Genomic DNA, 9050 nt, shown 5'->3' with positions numbered 1-9050 from the left:
AAAAAAGCAAAGAAAAGCAACCAAACCCATCAAGTTGATTCTGAGTCATAGCAACCCTTTACATAAAGTCTTTATGGAAAGACTGTAAACCTTTATGGGAGCAGACAGCCTCATCTTTCTCCTGTGAAGTGGATGGTGGTTTTGAATTGCCAATCCTGCCCTTAGTAGCTCAACACATGACCCACAGAGGCACCAGGGCTCCAGATTTGTAAAGCGAAATAAAAGCTGGAGCCATTGGGTTTACAAAGTGACTTCAGCAGTTGAGTAGACAATACCCATCAGACATGTCCTTATTAAAACTTAAGCCTATTGTTGTTGTTATTGTTAAGTACCATCAAGTCAGTACCAACTCACAGCAACCCTGTAGAGGGTTTCTGAGAAGTGACTGGTGGGTTTGAATCTCCGACCTTTCAGATAGCAGTCCAGTGCTTTCCTACAGCACCGCATTCCTGTAAATCAGACCACCTTGTTGAACAAGGAAATCCTGATAGTGCTGCAATTGTATATTGTATAAACTAATCAGAAATCAGATTCTTTTTGTCAAAACAAACAAAAATGTGAGGCACTACTGTATTCCTCAAAGACCCTTCCGACTTTTGGTTTGGTGCTACCCAGTTCATGACTCTTCTGCCTGAATAAACCTTATCCAATAGATTAATTTTATTATTCATTCAGTTTCTTTTGACAGATTCAACTAAGTCCTTACACATTTTCTTCCAAATCTGTAGTAACCGAACTCTGAAAATTTTAAATGATAGAATAGATTAAACAATTTTCTTTAGTCTCATTAATGCACAAATCTCCATTTACTTTCTTGAATATTTAAAAGAGGCTAGACAGACAACTCAATAGAGCTCTGGTAGTGTAGTGAATTACAAGCTGAGCTGCTAACCACAAGGTCAGCAGTTCAAATCTACCAGCCGCTTTGCAGAAGAAAGAGGAAGCTTTCTGCTCCTGTAACAAGTACAGCCTTGGAAACCCTATACAGGGTTGCTATGAGTCAGAACTAACTCCATGGCACATAACCATCACCAGAACTTAACTGGTAGTGTAGTGATTATGACTGGTAGCGGAGTGGTTATGAGTCAGGCTGCTAATCGCAAAGTCAGCAGTTCGAAACTACCAGCTGTTCCATGGGAGAAAGATGAGGCTTTCTGCTCCTGTAAAGATTTACAGCCTCGGAAACCGTGTGCAAGATCACTATGAGTCAGAATCGACTCCATGGCAAACCACCACTACCACCAGAAGTTAACTTGGAGTCCTAGTGTCGTGTTGTAGGATAAGCACTGGACTGCTAACCCAAAGGTCAACATTCAAACCTACCAGCCATTCCTTGAAAACCCTGCCTAGGGTCACTAGTGTCAGAAGTGACTCCATTGTATTTCACAACAAACAACAAGAGGTTAACTTCAAGTAGTTGAAATTCTCTTTGGATGCTGGAGAGGAGGTAGGGCCAAAGACAAGTCCCACAGAGTGGTCCCTCCTAGATGCTTTAACAATGTACACAGGTAGTCAGACTTGACTCAGATGGACAACAAAAGGACCTGAGAGGGGACCGATAGAAAACAGGAAAATTGAGTGGCACCTGAGAAGTGTGCATGAAAGTTTGCAAGATTGGGGTAGGCAACCCTCTGCTCCAAACGCCAACAGCCCAAGGAGTTAGAGCAGCATGGATATCTTGTTACCTCTTGGTACTCACATTCCTCTAACTCCACACCAGGACCATGCCATTACATCCACACTACCTAGTACATAACTGAACATCAAGTATTTTTCAACTAAGTCATGAGTGAATGATTGAGTGATTGAAAAAATAATCCCTTCACTTTCCAAATGAAGTATGAAAGGCGCCCCTTCCTTGGTGCATGGGTGTGGTACCTTCCAGAGCATGGGCTATCAGTTGATGAGCTTATTCCTGATCAACGTTAGTGCTATTTACCAGTTAAGCAGCACACAAATATTTTCCTTTCCTAAGCTTTGCTCTCATATTGTCTTTTCTCCAGTTTTCATTATTCTAAATCTTGCTTTGTGTGTTCCTGTAGTATAAAAATATTGAGTTTCAAAAAACAAAAAGGTTTAGTTGCTCAAAATCAAGAGTTTCTTCTAAAATTTAACATGGTTCTAAAGTTCCTTGGGAGGGGATATGATGAAAAGCTTTTTGGTAGGAAAGTTATTTGTGGAAGAATGATTTTGTTAATTTCAAGTCAGATTTACTTCTGAAAGTTAAATGTATACAAAAAAACTTAAATATTATGAGATGTGGGGGGCTTGGGGTTTTGTTTTTCAAATCAGTGAGCTCTGCCAAGAGTGTTGGGGCTTAGCTAATTGTGAGAAATCTCTTTTAGATGATGCAGTGCAAATCAGATTTTGTTCAACATGATTTGGACATAATGATGATCATTTCCCTTGAGGCAACATTTCTTGGTAAGATGAAAATACTTTGACAAAAAAACTGATGCTCCAAATTAGATAAGACTGTTTTTAATTTTGTTTCTCTTCTCACTTGAGAAGGTTAATCTGAAAAATAACACCACCAACAATTTAACCACTAGTGAACAAATTAAAAGGGTGAGTCAAAAAGTATTGCAACTATGTTCATTAAAATAAATCATGTTTAAATATGCCTTTGTGATTGGTGAAAGAAAGGATACTGTTTCAGCCATGGGAAAAATTATTCTGAGGTCAAGGCTAGTATCTTTTTTTTTTTACAAAAATCAAGTAGATGTCTTCCCACATCATTGAATCTTTGGAACAAGCTTATGGGAATACTGTTGCACTTTTTCTTTTTTCTTTTTTTTAAGTTTTTAGATGGATCAACATTTTAAGGAAGCTAGAGAAGGTCTCAAAGACATCCAAGAGATAAACTATCATGAACCTCATTGAATGAAGAAACTGGATGAACTCTGAAGTTCAGAAACTGGTGGAAAAAAAACCATGGTGTTACTATTGATGCTGTTACTATTGAAGTTGAGATCTTACACAGATAGACATTTTTAATCTTAAGCAAACATCTTGACTTCAGCAAATTTTCAGCTTTTAAGTTGCCAAAAGAGTTGCTCAAAGATCAACTAGCCCAAAGAGCTGCTCTTTCCATAAAGAAGATGATGTTATGGAAGAATCTTAATCTGGAATGAGTCTTAGATTTACCAATATAATTCAATATGATCTTCTGGGCAAGAAAAATTCTAGACAGAGAGGACATTTCAGGAGATTATGGTAACTGCTTTTTGAAGACTCCAAAGAGGTACTCTTGATATATTTTCTCAAAGGACAAAGGGCAAATCATGGGTTTATTATTAAATTTTATGAAAACAAAAACTGAACTGGTGAGAAAAAGGCCAGGAAAGTTGCCCCCAAGGAATTTTTCCCCATTAATGATATAGGAGTCCTGGTGTGGTGCTGTGGGTTAATGCTCCAGACTGCAAAGCCGTTTGAACTGCAAGGTGGGCAGTTCAAGCTCATCAGCTGCTCCTTGGAAACCCTATACAAGGTCACTATGGTTCAGAATTGACTTGACGGCACTTGACAACAACAACATGATAATATACCTGCTCATTCTTTAAGCGTACCAAGGGATGTCCTTTGAGAATATTGTAGAGAAACCTTATGCCATCTACCCAACAAACCTGAACTTTTCCCCTTCAGACTTCTTACTGTTCTCCAAACTCAAAGAACATTTAAAAGGAATACAATTTGGGTCCCTTCAGGATGCCAAAGCTGCCATTTTGACATCATATAAATCAAAGAATAGAGAATTCTTCTGGGAAGGGTTAGGGAGATGGAAATGCTCCATTCATTACTGTATAGACCCTGATGGAGGGTATGTTAAGAAAAAAACAGCTTCACATTTTGATGCATTTTTTGTTTTTTTAAATAAAGGTTTCTATGATTCTGTAGCAATACTTTTGACCTACCCTTGTATATTGAGACTTGATTTAGCAAGAAAGAAAGTGATATAAACAGGTATATATCATTTAACATTTGTTCAGGCAACATTCAACCAGATATCTATCTTCATGGTCCAATAAGGTGGTTTTGTTTTACCTTGTTTTAAGGCAAAGAATCTCTCCCTTTTGTTATTTTCCCCTAATAGTTTTAAAGAGCCCAAACCTAGACTCCCTAAATAAACTAGTACATGGTTGATACATATACACAAGTGAGAACTGTAGCTCTGGGCACAGGTTTCAGACTCTGTCCTGCAGCCAGGTGGCAGCAGAGGTGGGTGGGGTAAGACAGTATGCCATAGGCTGCTCCTGCAGCTCAAGCCAGCAGGACATTGGGCGGGGCTGGTTGTGCTCTAATTCCTCCCTACTCCTTGATCTGCTCCCAACGTCACCCTCTGAGCAGCATCTTTCAGGATAAAAAGGCAGCTCCTCTAAGGTTTTAATACGGTGTTCAACCAACATCACCTCCTAATTATAACATTCTTTCCACAAAATGTACCATGAACATTGAGCAATGTATGGACTCCTGGTGTGGTGCTGTAGGATAATCACTCAACTGCAAGGTCGGTTTAAACCTCAAGGTAGGCAGTTCCCATTGACCAGTTGATTCTTGGAAACACTACACTGAGTCACTATGAGTCGGAAATGACTCAACGGCACTTAACAACAACATATATATTTTAATGAACATGTTCACTTTTGTCACTTTAGTAGGTGTGGTGCTGTGGGCTAATGTGTCAGATTGCAAAGTCCTTTGAACTGCAAGGTTGTTGTTCTAGCTCACCAGCTGCTTCTTGGAAACCCTACACAGGGTTGCTATGGGTAGGAATTGACTCGACGGCACTTAACAACAATAACAATAGCTATAAGGAGTCCTGGTGTGGTGCTATGGATTTATGCACTGGACTACAAGGACAGTTTGAACAGTAGCGGTTCAAACTCACCAGATGCTCCTTGGAAACCCCATACAGGGTTGCTGAGTCGGAACTGACTCCACAGCACTTAACAAAAACAACAATAGCTATGAGAGATGTATATGGTTCTCTGTAGGAATTTTTAAGATGTATACTCATAAACTCTGTCTAATCTGTTGCAAAATGCTGGCATATGACAGACAGTTCATAATTACCCATCTCTATGTTGCAAAATGCTGGCATATGACAGACAGATCATAATTACCCATCTCTATGTTTTCTCTGTAGAATACTTTTGTTGCAACAAAAAATGAAATCATTTCTAGCTCATAGGGAGCCTATACACAACAGAATGAAACACTGCCTTGTCTTGAGCATCCTCACAATTGTTATGTTTAAGTAGATTGTAACTGCCAATGTAATCTATTTCCTAATCTATTTCCTCTTTTATGTGGCAAAGCACAATGTCCTTCTCTAGGGACTGGTCCCTCCTGATGACATGGTCAAAGTGCAAGAGAAAAAGTCTGGACATCCTCGTGTCTAAGGAGGATTCTGGCCATACTTCTACCAACATAGATTTGTTTGTTCTTCTGGCAGTCCACAGTACTTACAATATTCTTCTCTAACACCCTACTTCCAATGCATCAATTATTTTACAGTCTTCCTTATACATTGTCCAACTTTCAAATGCATATGAGGTGATTGAAAATACTATGGCTTGAGTCAGGTGCAGCTTGGTCCTCAAAGTGATATCTTTGCTCTCTAACACTTTAAAGAAGTCTTGTGAAGCAGATTTACTTAATGCAGTATGTTGTTTGATTTCCTGACTGCTTTTCCATGAGCACTGATTGTGGATCCAAACAAAATGAATTCTATGACAACTTCAATCTTTTTTGTTTATATTACTAGTCCAGTTGTGAGGAGTTTTGTTTTCTTTACATTGAGATGCAATCCATACTGAAGGCTTTTATCTTCCATAATAAGTACTCCAGGTCTTCTGTGAAATAAAAATTATTTTAATTAAAAGCTGTAACTAGTACATGTGGGTGGGTTTCAACTGCGAACAATGTGGCAGAGCAGTACAATGTTGTACGTAATGTGTTGGGTATGTTTTTGTTAAAGATTGTAGAGTGAGAGCAGGAAGTGGAGGACACAACTTGAATAGATATAAAAATGATAGATAACTTTTTGAGTCAGAAACTTCATTGTTATTATCAAAGTTAGCTAAGATCTGATAAGTTTATTTATAAAGTATTCAAAAAGAACTTTTATTTCTGTTATTCTGAGAGAACTGGTCTGCTTTTACTTGTTATTTGTTGTTGTTTGCCCTACAGTGAGTTCCATCTAATAGTAACCTGATGCACAATAAAGAGAAATATTGCCTGGTCATGTATGATGTTCTTGATGTCATTTCACAACTTTTCTGGTCTTCAAGTCATTAGCATTTAATGCATCAAATCGTTCTTGAGACGGTTTCTAAATTCAAGTGGGATATACTCAAAGTCATAATTTGGCTCATGGACTTGTTTTAATTTTCTTCAGCTTCACTCTGAAGTTGCATATAAGCAATTTATTGCTCCACAGGCAGACCCTGGAATTGTTTTCGGTGATCATGTTGAGCTTTTCCACAGTCTCTTCCCATAGATGTGGTCAATTTGATTCCTGTGTATTTCACCTGGTGAAGTCCTTATGTATAGTAACCACTGAAGCTGTTTTAAAAAAGTATTTGCAATGAATATGTAATTAGTCTTACAAAATTCTATTCTGCAATCACGAGCATCATTCCTATCACCAAGGCCATTATTTTCCAACTACTGATCCTTCCTCTATGTTTCCAACCTTTACATTTCACTTATTATCAACACATCTTGATTGCATTTTTGTTCAGTTTCAGACTAAAGAAGTTGGTTTGTTGTTTTTAGGTGCCATCGAGTCGGTACTGACTCATTGCAACCTTATGCACAGCAGAACGAAACACTGCCTGATCCTGGGCCAACCTCACTACTTTTGCCACTCTTGAGTCCATCGATGCTGCCACTTGGCCAATCCATCTCATTGTGGGTCTTCCTCTTTTTTTCTGACCCTCCACCTTACCAAACATGATATCCTTCTCCTGTGATTGGTCCCTCCTGACAATATGTCTGAAGTATGAGAGACGATGTTTGTGGTAGAATTATTCTATTTCATTATTACTGGCTTAATGTTTTATATGTAAATTTGAATAATAGTGGTATTAATTGGTCTTCCTTGTAGACATATGGATATTGTCTTAGGCTGGGTTCTCTATAGAAACAAAACCAGTGAAACATATATGTACTTTGAGAAGGCAACTCTTCCTCAGTTGTATTTCATAAGTTTTTCAGTGGCTAACCATTCAGAAATGGTCTGACTCTTTTTTCTAGTCTTTGTTAGTCTGGAAGCTCTGCTGAAATCTGTCCACAGTGGGTAACCCTGTTGTTGTTGTTGCTAAATGCCTTTGAGTCTATTCCGACAAATAGTGACTCTGTATAGGGTTTACAAGGATGTAAATCTTTATGGGAGCAGAAAGCCTCAGCTATCTCCCATGGAACAGCTGGTAAATTCAAACTTCTGACCTTGTGGTTAGTAGACCAAAGTGTAACTACTACACTTCTAGGGCTCTATATGGGTGACCGTACTGGTATTTAAAATATAGGAAACAGTTTCCAGCATCACAACAATGCTCAAGACACCACAATACAACAAACATACAGAATGGTGGGGCTTTTATTTAGAATGTTGTTAATGCTTTAATTTTCAATTTTCTGGATATAGAAGAACTATTGTTGTTGTTGTTGTTGTTAAGTGCCATCGAGTCGGTTCCGACCCATAGCGACCCTGTACAGGGTTTCCGAGGGTGTAAATTTTTACGGGAGTAGAAAGCCTCATCTTTCTCCCGCGGAGCGGCTGGTAGTTTCAAACCGCTGACCTTAAGGTTCGCAGCCCGATTCGTAACCACTACGCTACCAGAGCTCCTTAGACTGGGAAATAAAATTAATCAAGCTTATCTATATATTTATATACAAAGATTACTTCAAAGATACAACTCACATGGTTATAGAGGCTGTCAAGTCCTCAGTCTGTAAATCAGACTTTAACCTGGAGGCTTCTCTGGACTCATGTAACTTCAGGTACTGAAGAACTCGAGACTGGAAGGTCAGATAGCAGGCTGCTGGCTTACAGGCTGCCGATATTGATAAATTTCAAGATCAGCAGGCAATACTGCAAGCCACTAGCTCAAGTCCCCAGAACCAGAGGGCAAATAATGACAATCCAGATGCAGGATTCAGAGAAAGCAAAGAAGTCAGACAGCTTTGCCCTAATGCCCAAATGCACAGAATTCAGGCCACACCCCTCCTTGGAAACTCACTCTCAACTGGTTGGTTACTTATAGCAGATCTCATCATGAAGTTCATTACATTATATCTTATATTAGATCATGTTGATAATTACATTATGTGGGTTCTCTAAATCAGGGATGACAGTATAGTGCCTTCAGTCAGGACAGCCTCTTCCCAGCCATACCTGCAAGGTCTCTCTGGTCCCTGGCCTCCCAGCCACAAGCCTCTTTGTCTCTGCTCTGCTCCAACAATGTCACAAATCTCCTTTAGGCCTGCTAATAAGTGCCCAAAGGTACTACATTACACTATAAACCTCAGCCAGAAGGCACTTAGCTCTGGGTCTCTGGATCAAAAAACCTAGTTTCCCTAATTAAGTGCCTGTTGTTGTTGTTAAGTGCCGTTGAGCTGGTTCCAACTCATAGCAACCCTGTATAGGTTTTTCAGAGAACAGTTGATGAATTTGAACTGCCAACCTTGCAGTTTAAACTAACCTTGTGGTCCAGAGCAGTATCTCACAGTGCCAGACCACGCCTGTAAGCATCCAGTTCCACAAGTGAGCCTCATGCCTGAAGGCACTCAACTTTATTTTCATTGTGAACCAGGAAACCCACCACTATGTCCTGTGTTCTGGTTCCTGATTCTGGTGCTGCTTCTCTGCTGATGTCACAGCTCTGTTGTTGTTGTCAGGTCCCATCAAGTCAGAACCGACTCATAGCAACCCATGCACAGCAGAACGAAACAATGTCCGATCCTGGGCCAACCTCACTACCGCTGCCACACTTGAGTCTATCAATGATGCCACCTGGCTGATCCATCTCGTTAGGGGTCTTCCT

Source organism: Chrysochloris asiatica, unplaced genomic scaffold (assembly GCF_000296735.1).
Source record: "Chrysochloris asiatica unplaced genomic scaffold, ChrAsi1.0 scaffold00036, whole genome shotgun sequence".
In the NCBI taxonomy this organism is placed as follows: domain Eukaryota; kingdom Metazoa; phylum Chordata; class Mammalia; order Afrosoricida; family Chrysochloridae; genus Chrysochloris; species Chrysochloris asiatica.
The sequence above is the reverse complement of the archived record's forward strand: the minus strand, read 5'-3'. Positions refer to the sequence as shown.